Below are 22,056 nucleotides of genomic sequence, written 5' to 3'. Positions count from 1 at the left end.
ACTGCAGTCTATTTTCCCCTTTAATTCTGTTAGTATTTGTTTTATATATTTAGAAGTTCTATGTTGGGTGCATAGATATTTAAAATGGTTATATCCTCTTATTGGATTGACCCCTTTATCATGATGTAATGTCCTTGTCTCTTGTTAGTTTCTTTTTCTTGAAATCTATTTTGTCCACGTACTGCTACCCCTGCTTTTTTGCATGAAATATCATATTATTATTTGCATGAAATATCTTTTCCATCCCTTCAATTTTAGTCTGTGTATGTCTTTGGGTCTAAAATGTGTTTCCTGTAGGCAGCATACAGAGGGGTCTTGTTTCTTTATCCGTTCTGCCACTCTGCCTTTTGATTGGTACATTCAGTCCATTTACATTTAAGGTAATTGATAGGTATGTACATATCACCATTTAATTGTTTTCTTCTTTTTATAGCTTCTCTGTTGCTTTTTTCCCCTCTTATTCTATTCTCTTGTTATTTGGTGGTTTTCTTTAGTGCTGTGGTTGGATTTCTCTTAATTTTTTGTCTATCTATTACAGGCTTTAGGTTTGTGATTACCAAAGGTTCAAGGAGAGCTTCCTGACTATATAGCAGTCTGTATTAAGTTGATGATTGCTCTATTTCAAAAACAATTTGAAAGTACTTTTCTGCTTCCTTCTCTTCCACACTTTATGTATTAGATGTCATAATCTGCACTTTTTGTGTATCCCTTGACTGATTTTGTGTAAAGTTATGGTTACACATTCTGTTTTAATTTCATATTTGTTTGGTAATTAATTGGTCTACTACCTTTACTGTGGGTTTATTTTTGAAACTATTTAGACTTAGGAACATTCCCATCTACAACAGTCTCTTTAACATATCCTGTAGTGCTAGTTTAGTGGTTATAAATTCTTTGAGCCTTTTTTATGTGGAAATTGTTTAATCCCTGCTTCAAATTTAAATAATAATCTTGCCAGGTAGAGGATTCTTGGTTGGCTGACCTGTTTCAGTACATTAAATATTTCATGCCACTCCCTTCTGGCCTGTAACATTTCTGCTCAGAAGTCTACAGATAGCCTGATGGAGTTTCCCTTACAAGTAATCTTTTCTCTCTCTCTGGCTTCTTTCAATACTCTCCTTATCCTCAATCTTTGTCATTTTAATTATTGTGTATCTTGGTGTTGTCTTCCTGGGATTCCTTTTGTTAGGGGCTCTTTGAGCTTCCTTGACCTGAGTGATTATTCCTTCCGTAGATAGTGGAAGTTTTCAACAAGTATTTTCTCAAAGAGGCTTTCTATTCCTTTGTCTCTCTCTTCTCCTTCTGGTACGCCTTTTACGTGAATACTGTTTTGTTTGGATTGATCTCCCAGCTCTCTTAGCATTCTTTCATTCCTAGAAATTCTTTTGTCTGTTCCTCAGCTTCATTGTGTTCCTGTTCTCTAGTTTCCATCTCATTGTCTCCTCTATTTGCAGCTATTATTCATTCCCTCCATCGCATATTTCATTTCAGTTACTGTATTATTCAGCTGAGTGGCTTTTTCAGCTCTCATATCTCCTTGTTGAAGTCCTCTCTGAGATCTTCAATATTTTACTGCAGATTGGTGAGCATATTTATGACTGTTACTTTGAAATCTTTATCAATAGGATTGGTGACGTCCATTTCATTTAGCCCTGTTTCAGGTGTATTATAGAACATATTCCTTCACCATCTCTTTTTGTTATGGTTTCTGTGTTTCTCTTTGTATTAGACAGATATGCTCTGGTTTCTGGTCTAGAGAGTAATGGCTTTATGAAGAAGGCCCAAGAAGAAGCAAAGGCTCAGGACTCATTCCTCTCCACTACCTCATTCTCTGCTGTGCAGCCCCAGTTGTTGGTGGTGGGCAATAGGCAGGGCTGCCTGTTTTTCTGCTGGCAGTGGTTTATCTCAGTCCGCTGAGTCCAGCAGTTTCCCTCAGCTGGCCCTCTGTGATCAGAGCAGTGGCTTCTGCTGGGATCATTGTGGGTGGGGCCAACTTCTGCTTGCCCTGCAGCAATGGAGGGGCTGCTGGGTTAATGGGGTCCATGGGAAAGTTGCACTGGGAGTTGCACCATGTCAGGGTGTGTGGACTTGCTGCAGCAAGGTGTGTAGCTGCACAGCACATAGGCTTGATGCATGGTGATGAGCCACATGGTAGAAGGGTGTGCAGGCATGCAGCAGTGGCAGTGGGTTGCATTTGGGGAGGGCAAATTGTGTATAGATGCAGCAAGTCACACTGTGGAAGGGCGCACAGGCATGCGTGGTAATGGTGAGTCATGTGGAGGGAGGTTGCACTTGTGGAAGTAGCAGGTGACCCATAGCAACAGCAAAGCATGCAGCACCAGGCTTTTCACCTGTGGGGAGGAAGGAGCTCTAGGAGCTGGCTTTTGTGGGTGCCTCACTAATTGGGCTGTGACAGGGCCAAGAGGGCTGGGAGAGCCTCCCTCTGCCCACCAGGCAGCAAAGTTCAATGCTGTTGGGCCAAGTGGGCTGGTGTGCCAGCAGTGCACATGGAAGTGCATTGTGGCTGAGCCACCAGTGAGAGGGATGGAGCGTCTTGGGCTCCCAAGAGTGGATGACCTGTTGGGCTGAGGGAGGGCTGGGAAAGTGTGTCTACCTGCCCTTTCTCTGTGGAGAGCTCCATCCAAACCTCACTGCTCTGGCAACCTTCCCCCTATGCTGGGAAATCTTTCAAACTGTTGCCTTTGCTTCGAGTCTCAGTGAGACCAGCAGAGCATACCTTTTGTCTACAAGTGGCTGGAGTTTCAGCCTCCCAGTGTTCCAACTGTCCCTGGTGTCCAGCCCCACAAGTCACCATAACCCAATGCAACATTGACTTATGCTCCCAGAGCAGATTTCCAGGGCAAGGTATGCAGAGTTCCTGAGAACCTATGCCCTCTGTTCCTCTTCCTCCTGCCTGTGGGCTTGGATGGGGGAATGGCTTGGGTCCTGCTTGATCATGGCTCTGCCACTTTACCCTTTTCTGTGTGGTCTTCTCTTTATCCTCAGGTGTAGGTAGTCTGTTCTGCAGTATTCAGGTTATTTTCAGGTTTAGCTGTATTTGTTGTAGTTGCTTCCTTGGTGTGTGTGAAGGAGGATGTTTCCACCTTGCCTTCCTACTCCGCCCTCTTCTTACCTCTATTATCAGTTTATTCATTTTTATTGCTAAGTTATGTTTCATTGCATGAATGTACCACATATTCCATTGCCCTGTGGGTGAGCATTTGGATTTATTTCCAGCTTTTGGCTATGATTCTGAATAGTGATGCTACATTTTGTGTAAGTCTTGGTGTAATTTTTTTAAATGCATAACTTCTTTCTGTTGCATATATACCCAGGAGTGGTTTTGATGGGTCATAAGGAAGGCATATATTTCGCTAAATAGCTATAACAAATAAATAGTTTTCCCAAGTGGCCATACTAGTTTATACTCCCACCAACATTGAGTTCCAGTTGTTTCACATCCTTGCCATCAATCTGTATCATCCATCCATTTAATACTAACCATTCTGTTAATGTAGGGGGGTACTGATATGTAGGGGTATCTCACTGTGGTTTTAATTTGCATTTCCTTTTTAATATTAAGCCTAATAATTTTTCTCTCTTAGAATTAGAATGGCAAAAAGATCTCACCTCATTAATCTATTTAAAATTTCTGTATGAATGAAGGGGACAGAGTCCTGACAAGCGGAGAGAAATGTGGCTTTACCTTTACTGTCTTAACAAAAGTGATCTTTTGAAGACCCCCTTTTTCTGTGGATCATTTTGGTCTGTGCCTAGTCAACCTACGCAGTTGACTTTAACCATATAATTTCCTGTTTTATAGGTATTTCAGTCTAGTGTTCTTTCATTTCTGCCTGAAGGATTCCCTTTAGCATCTGCTCTAGTAGGTAGGCCTACTACTGATGAATCCTTTCATGTTTTGTTTGTGGTGACTGTCTGATTTTTCCCTCATTTTTGAAGGATGGTTTTGGTAGATAGAGAAGTCTTAGTGTAGTTTTTTCCTTTCAGTACTGTGAACATGTCATCCCACTGCCTTCTGGAATCCATGGTTTCTAATGAAAAGGCAGCTGTTACTCTTACTGAGGATCCCTTGTATGGCATGAGTCCTTTTCTCTTGCTGCTTTGTCATTTGAAATTTAATTATGATGTTTCTTGGTGTGGACTTCTTTGGTTTTACCCTACTTGGAGTTTACTTAACTTCTTAGATGTGCAGAAACATGTTCTTTATTAAAATCGGAGTTTTTTTGGCCAATGTTTCCTCAAATATTCTTCCTGCCCAATTCAGTGTCTCCTTTCCTAGTAGGATTCCCTTTATGCATATGTTGGTACACATGATGGTGTCCCACAGGTCTTGTAGGTACTGTATGACTTTTTTTCCTCTTCCTCAAATTGGTTACTAGCAACAAACTTATCTTTAGGTTTGCTGATTTCTTTCTTCTAGTTAAAATTTCCTCTTGGGCCTGATGAGTGAATTTCTCATTTCAGTTATATTTTCAACTCCAGAATTTCTATCTGGTTTGTTATTACAGTTCTCTTTATTTGATATTCTCTATTGTTCTCATACTTTGCTTCATTATTTTATTTTATTTTTATGAAATTGTATATATTTAAGGTATTTAACATGGTGTTCAGATATACCTAACACTGTGAAATGGTAAGTAAAGATAATGATCATATACATCACCTTTATGTGTGTGTTAAGAATATTTAAGATCTATTCTCTTAGCAAATTTGAAGTATACAACACAGTACTATTAATTACAGTCACCATACTATATTTTAGATCTCAAGAACATATTCATCCTGCATAACTAAAACTTCCTAACCTTTAAGCAACACCATTCCATTTCCCCAAACACCTATCCCCTGGCATAACCACAATTCTACTTTTTATTTCTACGAATTTGACTTCTTAAGATTCCACATACATATGAAATCATACAGTATTTGTCTTTCTCTGTCTGCTTTACTTCATTTAATGTAATGTATTCCAAGTTCATCCATGTTTTTGCAAATGGCAGGAGTTCCTTTGTTTTTAAGGCTGAATATTATTTCATTATGAATGTATACCACAACTTCTTTATCCATTCATGATCTATCAATACTTAATTTGTTTCCATAATTGGGCTATTGTGAATAAAGCTTCAATGAATATGGGAGTGCAGATATCTCTTTAAGATACTGATTTCATTTCCTTTAAATGTATACCTGGAAGCAGGGTTGCTACAACATGTGGCATGTCGTTTCGATTTTTTGAGGAACCTCCATGCTGGTTTTCCATAATTTACCAATTTATATTCCCACTAACAGTGTACAAGGATTCCCTTGCCTCCATATTCTTGCCAATACTTTTAATCTTTGGCCTTTTTTATAATAGCCATAACAGGTGTGATATATCTCACTGTTTTGACTTGCATTTCCCTGCTGATTATCATGTTGAGCAACTTTTCATATACCTGTTAGCTATTTATATATCTTCTCTGGAGAAATGTGTACTCAAATCCTTTGCCCATTTTTAAATTGGGCTATTTAGTTCTTTGCTATGGAGCTGTATGTTTCTTATATAGTTCAGATTTTAACCATATATCACATGTGGTCTGCAAACATTTTCCTCCATTCTGTAGGCTTTTTCATTTTGCTGATTGTTTCCTACGCTATGCAGAATATCTTTCTAGTTTGATTCAATCAAGTTATTCATTTTTGCTTTTACTGCATGTGCTTTTGGTATCATATCTAAAAATCATTGCCAAGATCAACATTACGGAGTTTTCCCTTATGTATTCTTCTATGAGCTTTATTTCAGGTATTGTGGTTAAGTTTAATCCACTCTGAGCTGATTTTTGTGTCTGGTGTAAGGAAAATGTTCATTGTCATTTTTTTGCATGTGGATATCCAGGTTTCCCAGCACTCTGTATTGAAGAGACTATCTCTTCCCCCATTGTGTATTCTTGGTGTCCTCATTAAAGTTGACTGTATGTGCATGGACTTATTTCTGGGCTCTCTATTCTGTTCCATTGGTCTATGTGTCTGTTTTTATGTAAGTACAGTACTGTTTTGATTATTATTGTTTTGTAATATAACCTGAAACCTAAAAGTATGATACCTCCAGCTTTATTCTTTCTCAAGATTGCTTTGGCTATTTGGTGTTTCTGTGGTTCCATATGAGTTTTAGCATTTTTTTCTATTTTTGTGGAAAATGTCATTGGAATTTTGATAGGAATTGTACTGAATCTGTAGATCACTTTGGGTAGCATGGACATTTTAACAATATTAATTATTCCAATACATGAACACAGTATATTTTTCAATTTATTTGTGTCTTTTCCTATTTTTTTCAACAACTGTTCATGGTTTTCAGTGTAAAGATCATTGGTTAAATTTATTTCTAAGTACTCTATTTTTTTAAACTATTGTAAATAGGATTGTTTACTTGATTTCATTTTTGGATAGTTCATTATTTGTGTAAAGAAACAGCAGATCTTTACATGTTGATTTTCTGTACTGCAACTCTACTGAACTTATTAGTTCTAACATATTTTTAATAGAATCTTTAAAGTTTTCTATATATATAATACTCATGTTATCTGCAAACAGAGGTAGTTTTCTTTCTTTCTTTCCAATTTGTATGCCTTTTATTTCTTTTTATTCTCTAACTGCTCTGGCTCTGACTTCCTGTACTATGTTAAATACAAGTGGTGAAAGGGGTCGTCTGTGCCTGAACCCGATCTTAGAAGAAAAGCTTTTAGTGTTTCCCCACTGATAATGATGTTAACTATGGGTTCCTCATAAATGCCCTTCACTGCATTGAACTAAGTTCCTTATATATCTACTTTGTTGAGAGCTTTAATAGTGAATGGATGTTGAACTTTGTTAAATACTTTTACTGAATCTAATGAAATGATCATGTGGTTTATCTTTCACTTTATTAAGCTGGTGTGTCACATTTATTGATTCAAGTATGTTGAATCATCCTTGCATTCAGGGATAAGTATCACTTGGTCAGGTGTATAAACATTCCAATGTGCTGTTGAATTCAATTGACTAGTATCTTATTGAGGATTTTTGCATCTATGTTCATCAGTGATTGGACTGCAGTTTTGTTTTCTTTGGTGTCTCTACCTTTGGAATATGTGATACTGGCATCATAAAATGAGTTGGGAAGTGTTCCTTCTATTTTTTGAGAGTTTAAGAAAGATTGGCATCAATTCCTGACAGTTTAGTAGAATTCACCATAAAGCCATCTGGTCCTGGGTCTTTCTTCATTGGAAATTTCTTTGATTACTGATTCAATTTCAAACCTCTTTAGGCTTTCTATTTCTTGAGTTATTTTGGTAAGTTGTATGTTTGTAAGAACTTATCCAATTCCTAAAAGTTATCTAATTTGCAATGTATAAATTGTTAATAAAAGTCTCTTATGATCCTTTTTCATTTGAGGCATCCATTGTAATGCCTCCTGTTTCATTTCGAATTTTGTCTTCCTCTTTTTTTGTCAGTCTAGCTTAATGGTTTGCTAGTTTTGCCTACTTTAGCAAAATACCAATTCTTAGTCTTTTTGATACTTTCTATGTTGCACTATTCTATTTCTGCTCTGATATTTATTATTGCCTTCCTTCTACTAACTTTGTGCTTAGTTTGTTCTTTTTCTAGGTAAAGATAGGTTGAGATTTGTTTTTCCCTTTTTAATATAAGTACTAACTGCTCTAAACTTTCCTCCTTGTACTGCTATTTCTGCATTCATAAGTTTTGTTATGTTGTATTTAAGTTTTCATTTGTCTCAAAATATTTTTTAAATTCCCTTTGAATTTCCTCTTTGACCCAAAGGTTATTCAAGAGTGTGTTTAGGTTCTAAATATTTGTGAATTTCCCCATTTTCTCAATATTAATGATTTCTAGTTTCATTCCATTGTGGTATGAAATGATAGGTGGAATGATTTTGATCTTAAATTTGTTAAGACTTGTTTTGCGACCAAACGTGATTTATCCTGAAGAACGCTCCATGTTCACTTAAAGAGAATGCGTATTCTGCTGTTGAGTGGAAGGTTCCAAATATGTCTGCAGGGCCATTTCATCTAAAGTGTTGCTAAAGTCAGCTGCATTTGTATAGATTTTCTGTCTGGATATTCTATTCATTATTGAAAGTTGGATAATAGAGTCGCCAACTATAATTGTATTGCTGTCAATTGCTCCCTTCAGATCTGTCAATATTTGTTTTATTCATTTACGTGTTGTGATGTTGTGTGTGTGTATATTTATAATAGTTATTGTAAGGCTGAGGGCACTGATGGGAAGAGCAAGCACATCGGACACTGACGTGCCAAAGTCCCCGGCTGCTGCCCCCTCCCACATCGGACACTGATGACGTGTCAAAGTCCCTGGCTGTTGCCCCCTCCCAACCTAAAAATGTGCCTCGGTCTAGCCAATCATCGCACCACCGTAAATCTAAGCTCTGCCTGCACCTACCTTCTTTAAAAACTCGCTGCCATCTGCTTACACGAGAATTTCACAGCCTCCATTTCTACGGACTGGGGAAATCTCACCCAAGTGTTTGCATTCAAATAAACTACCTGGCCCTTTGTTGCCTCTCTTCATCTGCTTATTTCAGCTGGAATTTATCTTACATTTGGTGCTGAAATCCCAGGAAGGAGCGTGAACGTGGGGCCCCAACTGGCCACCAGCAGCCCTGCCCCTCCTTCCCCGACCTGGGACGTCAGCCTGCTCTCTGCTGCATGCACTATTTTCTGGTGAGTCCCTCAGTTTCCCCCGGTCTGCTTCCCTTCCTAACTCCATTTCACATGGTCCGTTAGAAATCGTGCATACATCCAGGTTTGGGCATTCAGCCCATCCGTTGCGAGTATCCGGGATACTCGCCCCTGGCCCTGCAGTGTGAGAGACGTCCCTCACCCAGGCTCCCAGGCCGTCTCCCCTGACTTGGTGTGCTTGGGATGCTGGGCGCTCCTCTCAGTGGGATTAGTTGGGAAGTGGCGCAGACATGGGGAACCAGCCCTCTAAAGCAGAGGCTCAGACCCCATTGCAGTGTCTCATTTCTAATCTGGCTACTCTATATTTGTCCTGGGAAGTTCGCAAACGGAAGTTAGTCTTCATTTGCCCTCAGGCCTGGCCTCAGTATCCCTTGGACAATCAATCTTGCTGGTCCCCTGAGGGAAATTTCGATTTTGGCCTCATCACCGACTTAACAAATTATTGCCACCGAAGCGGAAAGTGGAGTGAAATCACATATGTGCAGGCCTTTTGGACTTTGTGCACCCATCCAGATCTATGTATTAAGTGTACTCCTTCCCAAGTTTTGTTGCCCCAGGCCTCCGCCAAGGACCGCCAATCTCTACCACTCCTATTATTGGGAGACTCTTCTCTGATGGACTCAGCAGAGTATCTTGGTTACACCCCTTCCCACTCCTCCAGGCCCACCGCGGGGGCCAGCTTCCTTCCTCATTGTTCATGTCCTCCATCTTGTTCTCCTTTTCACCCAGTCTCTCCTCCACCTTGTTCTCCTTCTCTTCCAGTCTCTCCTCCATCTTGTTCTTCTCTTCCAGTCTCTCCTTCTCTTCCAGTCTCTCCTCTGCCTTGTTCCCCTTCTCTTCTGGTCGCACCACCATTTTACTCCACAGGTGCCGACTCCACTTCAGATAAAACTCCCGATATCCTAGTCCCCTGCCTTCAAGTTCTGCACCGATTCCCAGGTTGTATCCCCCACTACCAAGGTCACCTCCTCCATCCCCTCATTCAAACTCACCACCATCTAGCCCTCCTGTAAGTAGCTCTAAGTCACAGCGGTCTCAAGCTCACGTGACAGCTCCTCTGAGAGAGGTAGCAGGAGCTGAAGGGGTAGTGCAGGTTCATGTTCCCTTTTCCCTGGCAGACTTGTCCCAAGTAGAAAAATTGGGGTCCTTTTCCTCCAACCCCGTATTGTTCGCTAAACAGTTTAAATATCTTACTCGAGCTTACAAGCTCACCTGGCATGATGTACATGTAGTCCTCCAATCCACTCTAACCCTGGAGGAATATGACTGTGTCACGTCAGTGGCACAGCACTGTGCCAACGAGGCCCATGCCACAGATGAGCGGGAACCTGTGGGCAGAGAAGCTATTCCTCTACAAGAACCCCTATGGGATTATAATTCTCCCAAGGGTGAAGCATGCCGGGATCGCATGGTTTGCTACTTATTGGCAGGTATGAACTCAACTGCCCAAAAACCTATCAATTATGATAAGCTTAGAGAAATTACCCAGAAACCTGACGAACCCATCAGAATTCCTCAAGCGCCTGAAAGAAACTCTAGGAGCTTTCACTAAGATTGACCCAGCCTCAGCATTAGGTTCCTCTGTTCTGGCCATGCATTTTATAACTCAGTCAACTCCTGACATCAGGCACAAGCTTAAAAAGGCTGAGGATGGTCCCCAGACCCCTCTAGGAGACCTGGTAGATATGGCATTTAAAGTTTTTCATGCCCGAGAAGACGAGAGCGAGAGGAGGTCAGCTGCCCGAATGGCAGAACAAACTCGTGCCTTAACAGCTGCTCTGCGGCCAGCTTGTGGAGATCGTTGGGGTGTCCCTGAAGATCGACTCGAACCTCTGGGTCCTTGCTTTCGGTGCGGTGAAGAAGGGCACTGGGCCCGGAAATGCCCCAACCCACGCAAACCGACCAAACCATGCCCCAGCTGTGGTAAGCGAGGTCATTGGAAAGCAGACTGTCCACTAGGGGATGGTCCTCCCCTGGCGGCAGAGTCCCGTGGGGGGCGGATGCCCTCGAAGGACTACCCTTCAGACCTGCTGAGCATCCATGAAGATTGAAGACACCTGGACTCGGACAACCCGATCACTCTCGCCGAGCCCGGGGCTAAGCTGTGGGTAGGGGGTAAGCCCATCTCCTTCTTGGTGGACACGGGGGCTACCTACTCTGTTCTCCCCTCCTTTAAAGGGCCTTTATACCCTGCCAAGGTCTCCATAGTTGGAGTCATGGGAACCTCCTCCAAGCCTTTAGAGACGGGCCCAGTAACCTGCACCTTTCAAAGCATCTCATTTACTCATTCCTTTCTAGTCATGCCTTCCTGTCCTGCCCCTCTGTTAGGACGGGATTTGCTCTATAAGTTAGGGGCCTCTATTTCCCTCCCACCCTTTAAATGCTTACAGGATGCCAGAAACTCCCTCGTTGCTTTAGTCAGCAAAGGAGAGTTAGACAACAGAGACCTGAGTCTCCCAACTCCCTGGACTGCTGTCAATCCAGTCGTGTGGGACACCTCCACCCCCGTGGTGGCAACCCACCACACCCCAGTTTTAATACGCCTTAAAGACCCATCCCACTTCCCTTCTTGGCCTCAATTTCCTATTTCACAGGCTCACCAAAGGGGACTACAGCCTATTGTTAATCATCTACTCTCGTGAGGGCTTTTAGTACCGACTAACTCTCCATGCAATACTCCCATCTTGCCGGTGAAAAAGCCTTCTGGAGCATATCGCCTCGTTCAAGACCTCTGAATAATTAACAAGGCTGTTATCCCCTTACACCCAGTGGTGTCTAACCCATATACTCTTCTGTCTCAGGTCCCATCTGGTACTTCTCATTTTACTGTACTAGAGCTTAAAGATGCCTTTTTCACTATACCTCTCCACTCAGAATTGCAGCTGCTATTTGCCTTCATGTGGGAAGACCCTGATACCTGTCAATCTAGACAACTGACCTGGACAGTTCTACCTTAAGGTTTTAGAGATAGCCCCCATCTTTTTGTACAGGCCCTGGCAGAAGATCTCTCGCAACATTCAATGGGCAAGAGTACTCTCCTCCAATATGTAGATGATCTTTTACTTTGCAGCCCCTCAAAAGAAGCATCAGTTCTAGACACCACATCTCTTCTTAATTTCCTGGCAGACATGGGATACAGAGTATCCCCTGCCAAAGCACAACTATCTGTACCCCAAGTTACATACGTCAGGCTAACTCTAACTCCCACCACTAAAGCCCTAATGGCGGACTGAATGGCTGCAATTAAAACTCTCTTGCCACCTACTTCAGGAGTCAAAATACTTTCTAGGATTAGTAGGGTTTTTCAGACACTGGGTGCCTAACTTTGCCCTTTTGGGCAGACCACTCTATGTGGCTGCTACAGAGACTCCTACTGGGGTACTAACTTCACCTACTGAAGTAGCTTCTGCTTTCAATCAGTTGTGGAATGCGTTGCTCTCATCCCCCCATTGATGCTCCCTGACCTAACCAAGCCCTTTACCCTATATACAGCAGAGAGTGCAGGAGTGGTCACCGGAGTGCTGGTACAGCCAGTGGGGCCGGGGTGCCGTCCCATTGCATTTCTCTCCAAACAGTTGGATGCCACTGCCAGAAGGTGGCAGCCTTGCCTCCAAGCCCTAGCAGCTGTGGGAAGTCTGGCTCAAGAAGCCCTGAAATTAACGCTCCAACAGCCAGCCATTACTGTGTATTCCCCACACCGGTTACAAGATCTTTTGAGTCATAAATCCCTAGCCTCCTTGAGTCCTTCAAGAGTACAAGAATTCCACCTCCTGTTTATTGAACATCCACAGGTAACCCTACAAGTCTCTCCACCCCTTAACCTAGCCTCCTTACTTCCCGTCAGCAATCAGGCAGATCAGCCCACTCACTTCTGTGTAGATTGTAGAAGCTCTTAGAAAACCTAAAGAGGGCCTAAAAGACATGCCCCTTGAAAACCCTGACTTGACCTTTTTCGTAGACGGAAGCTTGGTGAAAGGGAGTGATGGGGTGCGAAGGGCAGCCTATGCAGTGGTGACTGACGCAAGTGATAGAAGCAAACCTACTCCCATCTGGAACCACCTCCCAGAAAGCCAAATTAGTAGCTCTTATCCGAGCGTTACAGTTGGCGGCTGGGAAGAGAACCACAATTTATACTGGCTCTAAATATGCCTTCCTGATTACACACACTTATGCTGCAATTGGAAGGAAAGGGGCTTCCTCACCACCAAGGGAAACCCAATCATCAATTGCACGGCTATCAGCTGCCTGCTACAGGCCCTACAGGATCCCAAGGAGGTGGCCATTGTGCATTGTAAAGGACATCAGACTGGAAACGATCCAGTAACCAGAGGTAATGCGTTGGCAGACACCACGGCCCGACAGTTAACATCTGGGTCTAGCCCACCCTCTGTACTGTTTCTTTCCTCCTCTCTACTGCCCCAATACCTCGATGATGAATGGCGACTGCTCCTACATCAAGGGGGGTTGTTAGGAGATCAGGGATGGATATATCTTGGGGGATGAATTGCCCTCCCCCAAACCCAAGGCAGAGATATCATATCCAAAATTCATCAGTTCCTACACATCGGGCCGGAGGCCATGCACTGGTTTCTCTCCCCTATATTTGCCCCTTAAGGTCTCCGCAAGGCCATAAATCAGGTGCACCAAACCTGCACTACTTGTCATCGTGTCTCATCTCAAGGTCCTCTAAAAACCTGGATGGCCCTCCACCAGATGAGAGGAACAATCCCAGGACAAGATTGGCAGGTCGATTTCACCCACATGCCTAAGTATAAAAAGCTCCGGTATTTACTAGTTCTGGTTGATACCTTTTCAGGGTGGATTGAAGCCTTCCCCACCAGCCAGGAAACAGCCTTGGTAGTGGCACAGACGTTAGTGGCACATATCATCCCCCGCTTTGGCCTGCCTGCCTCACTACAGTCGGACAACGGGCCTGCTTTCGTCTCTCGGGTCACTCAACTAACAGCCGAGACTCTCAACATCACCTGGAACCTCCATATGCCCTATCACCCCCAATCTTCAGGTAAAGTTGAAAGGGCTAACGATCTCCTAAAGGACCAACTAACTAAGCTGTCTCTAGAGGTAAAGCTCTCGTGGCCTGATCTTCTCCCCATCGCTCTCGCTCGACTGCGTGCTGCCCCCTGGGAACCTGTTGGGCTAAGTGCATTTGAGCTAATGTATGGCAGGCTCTTCTTACTGAACACAAGCCTGCCTGCTGCCTCTCCTCCTTTAGCCTCCTACCTTCCATATTTTTCACTACTGAGACATCTTCTCAGAGAACACGCAGACCAGCTCCTACCCCAGCCCACGTCGTCCGACAACCCAGAGGACGCGGATCTTCTTCAGCCAGGAGACGAGGTACTTCTAAAAGAACTCCAGCCTCGATCACTCCAGCCTCGCTGGACAGGACCATACACTGTAATCCTCACAACCCCCACTGCTGTCAAACTATCAGGACACCCTGCATGGTACCACATTTCCCGACTAAAAAGAGTCCCCCTTCCCAATGATGTTTGGCAAGCAGATCAAGTTGGACTTCTACAGATCCAACTCTGAAGGGCTCCTCCTCCTCCTCCTCCTCCTACATAGTGGAGTAGTCTCGCCTTCTCCCATCAGGTATCGATTTGAAACCACCCAGCAATACACCATAAAAATGGGCGGGTAGAAGAGATGATTGGGACAGCCTTTTGTGAAGTTGACAATTGTCAGCCCATAATTGCCCTCTTAACCGAGTTTGGTGTCCTGATGGAGAGACACCTACCCACATGGCCCTCTGCTTCACCTTCCAGCAAACAGGAAAGTGCAGAACACAGTGGGTCAAAGAAAATTTTCGGTGCCCCTGGGCCTCCTGTGTCATGAATTGGATGGTAGAAGGCCGCACGGGCGATAGCTGCTATATGCTTACTTTTCAATGCTGGGCACTGCAGGCAAAGAGGTATTTAAACATCAAAGACCCCTTACATAATCGCTGGAATGAGGGCATTACAGGAGGTGTTTATTTAAATAATTTTCAAGCATACCCCTGCCAGGTGCTCTAAAAACCTTGATGGCCCTCCACCAGAATCCTCCATCACGATTCACCGATACCTAGAGGTAAGCGCCCCCAAACATCTTGAAGAAGTACAACAGGCCATTAAAACCCAAGAAATCCACCTACAAACTCACATACAACAAAAGGCTAAGACCCTTCCCTTTTCTTGGTTAAGTCTCCTACAAGAGGGGTCTAGACATTCTGACACACCCTCCCCAATATTTCCTTGACACAATGCTTCCTCTGTACTTCCCTTATAGAAACCCCTGTGGTGGCAGTTCAGATACCACCAAGAGAGCCTACCCTGCCCCCCAAGCCCTCCCTCAAAGCCCAAACTTATTGGTGAGGTGTTGTTATTCGAAACACCTGAAGCAAATGTGACCTCGAAACATCACTATAAGCAGCCTTCCTTTCTCTGCTCCCCACCAGGCACTTTCCTGTGGTGCAATGGGACCCTATACAAAACCAACTTTGCAAATGCTTCTTGCCTTCTAGTCACCCTAGTCCCTAGGATGACTCTGTACGGGGGAGCTGAGTTCAGCAACTCCTGGGCCTTAGAATCCCATCACAAGAGAGCAGTCCTCCTGCCTTTAGTGGTGAGAATCTCCCTCACTTCCTCCATTCTAGCCATGGGAGTGAGCGCTGGTGCCCTGGGTTACATTATTATGGTCCTAGAAACGATGGCTCAAAGTAGCTGTCCAAGCATCTGCAGCCTCTCTGGCATCCCTCCAGAGGCAAGTCACCTCCCTGGCCCAAGTAACCCTCCAAAACCCTGCACTTTAGACCTCCTTACTGCAGAGAAGGGAGGGACCTGTCTATTCCTCCAGGAACAGTGTTGTTACTATATCAATGTTGGGACTTGTAGAGCAGAATGTTCACAAACTACAAGAACGAAAAAGGGAACTCTAAGGAACCGGCATATCAGGTAATAATCCATACAGCTGGTTTCAATCCCCTATTATGGCCTGGTTAGTGCCTCTCCTAGGCCCTGTTGCAGCAATCTGTTTCATACTCCTTATTGGTCCATGTGTTTTTAAGTTCTTTCAACAGCGCATAGCAGAAATGACACACATAAAAATCAATCAACTGTTTCTGTACAAGTACTCGCCCCTCCTGACTGAGCCTCCAGCCGTCAACCGGCCTTAAAACACCCCCCCACCCACGTCGCCCCTCCTCAGTCAGAAGTAGCCAGATCGAGTCGGCGCCCATTATAACCAAAAAGCTGAAATGTAAGGCTGAGGGTACTGATGGGAAGAGCGAGCACATTGGACACTGATGTGCCAAAGTCCCCAGCTGCTGCCCCCTTCCACATTGGACACTGATGATGTGTTAAAGTCCCTGGCTGTTGCCCCTCCCCAACCTGAAAAATGTGCCTTGGGCTAGCCAATCATCGCACCACCGTAAATCTAAGCTCTGCCTCCCCCTACCTTCTTTAAAAACTCGCTGCCATCTGCTTACACGAGAATTTCCCAGCCTCCATTTCTATAGACTGGGGAAATCTCACCCCGGTGTTTGCATTCAAATAAACTACCTGGCCCTTTGTTGCCTCTCTTCACCTGCTTATTTTGGCTGGAATTTATCTTACAGTTATATCTTCCCATTGACCTTCTTCATCTCTAGTTTTTTACTTTGATGCCACAGTCTATTTTGTTTCATGTATATCTAGCTATTTCTGATCTCTTAGTTACAATTTGCATGCAAAAATCTTTTTCCATTCCTTTACTTTTAACCTTTGTTAGTCCTTAAATCTGAAGTGTCTTGTAGACAGAAACATCACTGGATCCTGTTTTTGTTTTTAATCCACTAAGCCAATGTAAGTCTTTTTGACTGTAGTATTTAAACCATTTATAGTTAAAGTAATTCTTGGTAAGTGAAGGCTTACTACTGTTATTTTAATACTTTTTGTTTTGTTGTTTTGTTAGCCTTTTCCTCTCTTGCTGTCTTCCTTTACTAATGGAAGATTTTCTATAATGATTTGCTTTGCTTCTTTCTCTTTTTATCTTCTAAATATCTATTGAAGGCTTTTTCTTTATGGTTACAAGGATTCTGTAAAATACATGTAGTTATAATTTTCTGTTTTGATTAACTGACTTTAATCATACATAAAAAATCAACACATTTACACCCCTGCACACATACTTTGCTTTCTTGTAGTCTGAGGTTACATCTTTTTATATTGTGTATCCGTAAATAAAAATTTGTCACCAGTTATTCTTTGTCTTTTTAACTTTACTATTAGGGTTAAAAGTAATTTATGTACCACCACTACAGTATTACATTACTCTGTATTTGACAATATACTTATCTTTACCCATGCGACTTGAGCTTTCACATAGCTCTCTATCTTGTTTTCACTTCAACTGGAAGAATTCCCTTCAACAATTCCTCCAAGGCAGGTATAGTGGTGATGAGCTCAGTTTTTGTCTGGGAAAACCTTTGTCTCCTTCATTTTAAAAGGTAATAATGAATCCTTGGTTGGCAGGATTTTTTCCTTATAGAATTTTAAATATATAATCCAACTCTCCTAGCCTGGTAAGTTTCTGCTGGGAAATTCAATGATAGTTTTATGGGGTTCCATTATAATCAATTCTCTTGTTGCTTTCAAACTTCTCTCTTTGTCCAGGACTGTTTTTTTTTATTGCGATGTATTTGACATATAACATTATGTTAATTTAAGATGTACAATATCCTTGGACTTTGACGATTTTTTATAATATGTCTCCATGTAGTCTTCCTTAGGTTAATTCTGATTGGGAACTTTTGAGCTTCATGACTTTAGATGTTGATTTCTTTCTCATGATTTAGGAGATTTTCAACCATTACTTCCTTTTTTTCCAATTTTTATTAAGGTATGATTGATATACACTCTTATGAAGGTTTCACATGAAAAAACAATGTGGTTACTACATTTACCCACATTATCAAGTCCCCACACACACCCCAATGCAGCCACTGTCCATCAGTGCAGCAAGTTGCCAGAGATCCACTATGTTCCTTCTCTGTGATACACTGTTTTCCCCGTGATCCCCGACACCATGTGTACTAAACATAATATCCCTCAGCCACCTTCTCCCTCCCTCCCCACCTGCCCTCCCACATCCCTCCCCTTTGGTAACCACTAGTTCATTCTTGGAGTCTGTGAGTCTGCTGCCATTTTGTTCCTTCAGTTTTGCTTCATTGTTATACTCCACAAATGAGGGGAATCATTTGGCATTTGTCTTCCTCCACCTGGCTTATTTCACTGAGCATAATGTCCTCCAGCTCCATCCATGTTTTTGCAAATGGTAGGATTTGTTTCTTTCTTATGGCTAAATAGTATTCCATTGTATACATGTACCACATCTTCTTTATCCATTCATCTACAGATGGACACTTAGGTTGCTTCCATATCTTGGCTATTGCAAAAAGTGCTGCGATAAACATAGGGGTGCATATTTTTTTTTGAATCTGAGAAGTTGTATTCTTTGGGTATATTCAAAGGAGTGGGATTCTGGGGTCAAATGGTATTTCTATTTTGAGTTTTTTGAGGAACCTCCATATTGTTTTCCACAATGGTTAAATTAGCTTACATTCCCACCAGCAGTGTAGGAGGGTTCCCCTTTCTCCGCATCCTCACCAGCATTTGTTGTTCTTAGTCTTTTTGATGCTGACCATCCTTACTGGTGTGAGGTGATATCTCATTGTGGTTTTAATTTGCATTTCTCTGATGATTAGTGATGTGGAGCATCTTTTCATGTGTCTGTTGGCCATCTGAATTTCTTCTTTGGAGAACTGGCTCTTCATATCCTCTGCCCATTTATTAATTGGGTTATTTGCTTTTTGGGTGCTGAGGTGTGTAAGTTCTTTATATATTTTGGATGTTAACCCCTTGCTGGATGCGTCATTTACAAATATATTCTCCCATACCGTAGGATACCTTTTTGTTTTTCAACCATTACTTCTTCAAGATTTCTGCCCCTCTCTCTTCTCTCCTTTTGAGATTCCCATAATTCACATTTTGTTTTGTTTGATATTATTCCATAAATCCCAAAGGGTTCTTCATTCTTTAGTATCCTCTTTCTGGATAAGTTCAAATGATGTCTTTGAGTTTACTTATTTTTTCTTCTGCTTAATTGACTGTGATATTGATGCTCTCTACTGTGTTATTTCAGACAGTGTGTTCTTGAGCTCAGTAATCTGTTTTTATGACTTCTATCTCTTTGTTGAACTTCGTGCTTTGTTCATGCATTACTTTCTTGACTTTGTTGTTTATATTCTCTTGTGGTTCACTAAGTTCTTAACTTTTAATCCATTGTTCAGCAATCCATAACGTCTCCATTTCTTTGGGGTCAGTTACTGGAGTTATTGTGTTTTTTGGTGGTTTCATGTTCCCTGTTCTGTGCTCCTTTTAGCGTTGCATTGTTGTTTTCACATCTGAAGAATCAGTCACGCCTTCCAAACTTCATGGACTGGCCTATGTAGGGAGAGACCTCCACAAGTGGGTTAAGGTTGTCAGCTGAGGGAGGTATACAACAGCTCAAAGTCCAGATGTGTGGGATGCCAGTTTTGGGGGCAAATGGGGACATCTGGTCCCACAGTTGCATGTGTGTAGTTGTGTCAGACACCTGGTCTCATGGAGGCACATGAGCAGCTGTGGGAGACTCAGTCCCTTGGATTCATGGATGTGTGTGTGGTGGCACCAGTGCATGGTGGAAGTGGTGTTCAGGCCTGTACTTCATGGGGGTCACCAGTGCCCAGGCCTGGGCATGCATGGCCTCACTGGAGATGGAGAGGGAAAGCAGTGGCTATAATTTCTGGATGCGAGGGGAAACACTTCATGGCTGTAGCACCTCCGGATCCAGACAGTTCTAGCAGCTGGTGTCTGTATCCACAAAGATCACAGGAGTCTTGGGCAGACAGGGCTGCTGAGGTCCCTGAATCTTCCTCTCCCCCAGTGAGGGTAACTGACAGCTAAGGAGATTCCTTGCAGCACTGAACTGGCCTGAGAGGTGGGATGATGCAGGCAGAATGCTTCCTAACACTTTCGGTACTAATCTCCAGTCTCTGCTCTCCTCAGGTTCACTGCAGCCTCTTTAATGCACTCCAGTGTTCTCTCAGACTTATCCTCATCTGTGGATGGTTGACTTTATTGTTCTTATTGCGTGGGGGCAATAGCTGGGATTTCCTAGTCTAGGTCTTGGTGGCATCACTCTCCCTCATACTTTCCTTTAGTTCTTTAAGCATGATTTCCTTTAATTCCATGAAGAACTATTTAAAATAGCTGATATAAAGTTTTTCTAGAAAGTCTAATATCTAAGCTTCCTTAGAGGAAATTTCTATTGATGACTATTTTTCCCTTGTTTATTTAATATGCTTCATATTTTTTTTTGTTTAAAACTGGATATTCTGAATATTATATTGGGCAACTCTGGGAATCAGAGTCTTTTTCCTCCACAGAGTTTTTCTTATCACTGCTGGTCAGTGTAGCAGTTGTTTGTTAGTGTGGCACTGATCTCTGTTCTGTTAGCTTAGTGATCAGCTAATGATTGAACAGTTTTCTTTAAATTCTTAGAACCAAAAATATCCTACTCATCACAGAAGTCTGTGTGGGTTTGGGTACACCTTAAATACTCAGCCAGGCATTTTACAAATCTATCTCAGCCATTATGTCCTGCTTCTGTAGACCTTCAAGATCAGCCAGAGGAAGAAATTTTGGCTCTTCTCAGGTCTTCTCTGGGCATGCACACACAATCCTGCCTAAGAGCACAGCCTACATTCCTAGGAATATGCTGAAACTTCTCAAAGCTCCTATGGATATCTAATCTCAGGCTTTGTTCCCAGGCTCTTTCATCTACTCTTTGCCACAACTATTATCTATTTTCTCAGGTAGCAGTAACTAAAAGATTTGTTTGTAAATTTTCTTTAAAAATGCTATTACTGCTGCTCCCATCAGCTTCAGCAATTGCCAGTTGTGAGTCAGAAGAAATAAAGAAAAGGATTTGGGCCAGTCTTCCAGGAAGCCCCAACCCAGGGCAAAACAAATACAATTCTTTGAGAATGAGTTCTGCTCCCTCCACTACTGGGAATATAAACTGTTATTTCAGGCCAGTTGATTTGCGGAATGGGAGTAGGGTATGTTGAAATGCCACAAAGCTCACTGTTCTTACTGAGACTCAACCATTTATCATGAATAAATACTCCTCAAGTTGCTACAAACATTCAGATAATTTCCAGAGTTCTGTAAAAGGTGACTCTAACAGTTTTTGCAAGATTTTCTGTTGCTTTTGAAGAAGGGCTAAATCTCACAATTGATGCTGACATTTTTGCTAATGTCACCCCAAAATAGCAAAACTTTTAAAATCAAAATGCATTACCCACAGTTTCCCAGTAACTCAATTTACCTAACATTTGTTCAAAGTTAATAATGCTGTATGGCTATAGAGATGAAATTAAGACAAAACGTTCCACTCAAGTAACATGAATTCAACAGTACCAGATTCCAAATTAAAGTATTAATAATTATGACACTGGAGTGGTGTCCAGAAAGCTGCAATTTTAATAAGTGTCCCAGGTGATTCTGATTGGTAGTTTCACTTGGAGAAAAACTGCTTTAGGTTTCCTTTGGCTCCTACATCATGACTGTATATTGGCAAACAGCATAAATGTATTACAAAGGTGCAACCAGAAAACTGGGCAATGAGGACAGAAGAGGGTTGGTCCTGCTGAAAAACAGAATGTACTAACTGTAATGTAGGAAGAAGACAGCAAAAGGTATCCTGCCTTTGGCCTGTGTTCAAAAGTAGTCTTGATTCTAGTTTTGAATTTTCTCAATACTAGAAAAAAGCCTTCAGATGTTATGACTTTGGAGAAACCTTCCCTAATCTCTAAATTACCACCCATTCTCCAAGATATTTTTTCCTTTTAGTCAATTTAATAAGTATAATAGTTTTTAAATACTTTTCAACCTGTGTTTCCTTATCAGGAAGCTGATTTATTTATTCACTGAATCACACCTGCCATTATGTCCTATGGAAAGTATCAGAGAAAATGGAAGATGGTATATAGGACCAATGGGAAGTTTCTGATAGACAAGAAGAGGGCGTGGAAAGCATGCCATGCTCAGAGTGCTGGTGTACTGCTGAGAGGACAAGAGAACAATGGGAAGGAAACATCAGTGAAACACATCTGTACTGACAGCTACACATGTGCAATTGTGGGACCAGCTGTCCCCAAAACTGGCATCCCACACATCTAGACATCCCACACAGCTGCTGCATACCTCACCTA

General features: G+C 42.3%; 1 protein-coding gene across 5 annotated transcripts in view; it reads right to left on the bottom strand.

Moving 5' to 3' along the window:
• Nucleotides 1-22,056, bottom strand: part of TPST1 (tyrosylprotein sulfotransferase 1) — a 591,927-nt gene that overhangs the window by 480,281 nt on the left and 89,590 nt on the right. The window lies entirely within an intron of this gene.

The sequence above is a fragment of the Manis pentadactyla genome, chromosome 10, assembly GCF_030020395.1.
Source record: "Manis pentadactyla isolate mManPen7 chromosome 10, mManPen7.hap1, whole genome shotgun sequence".
Lineage (NCBI taxonomy): Eukaryota > Metazoa > Chordata > Mammalia > Pholidota > Manidae > Manis > Manis pentadactyla.
Note: the sequence above shows the minus strand (reverse complement) of the source record. Positions and strands in the feature narration are given on the sequence as shown.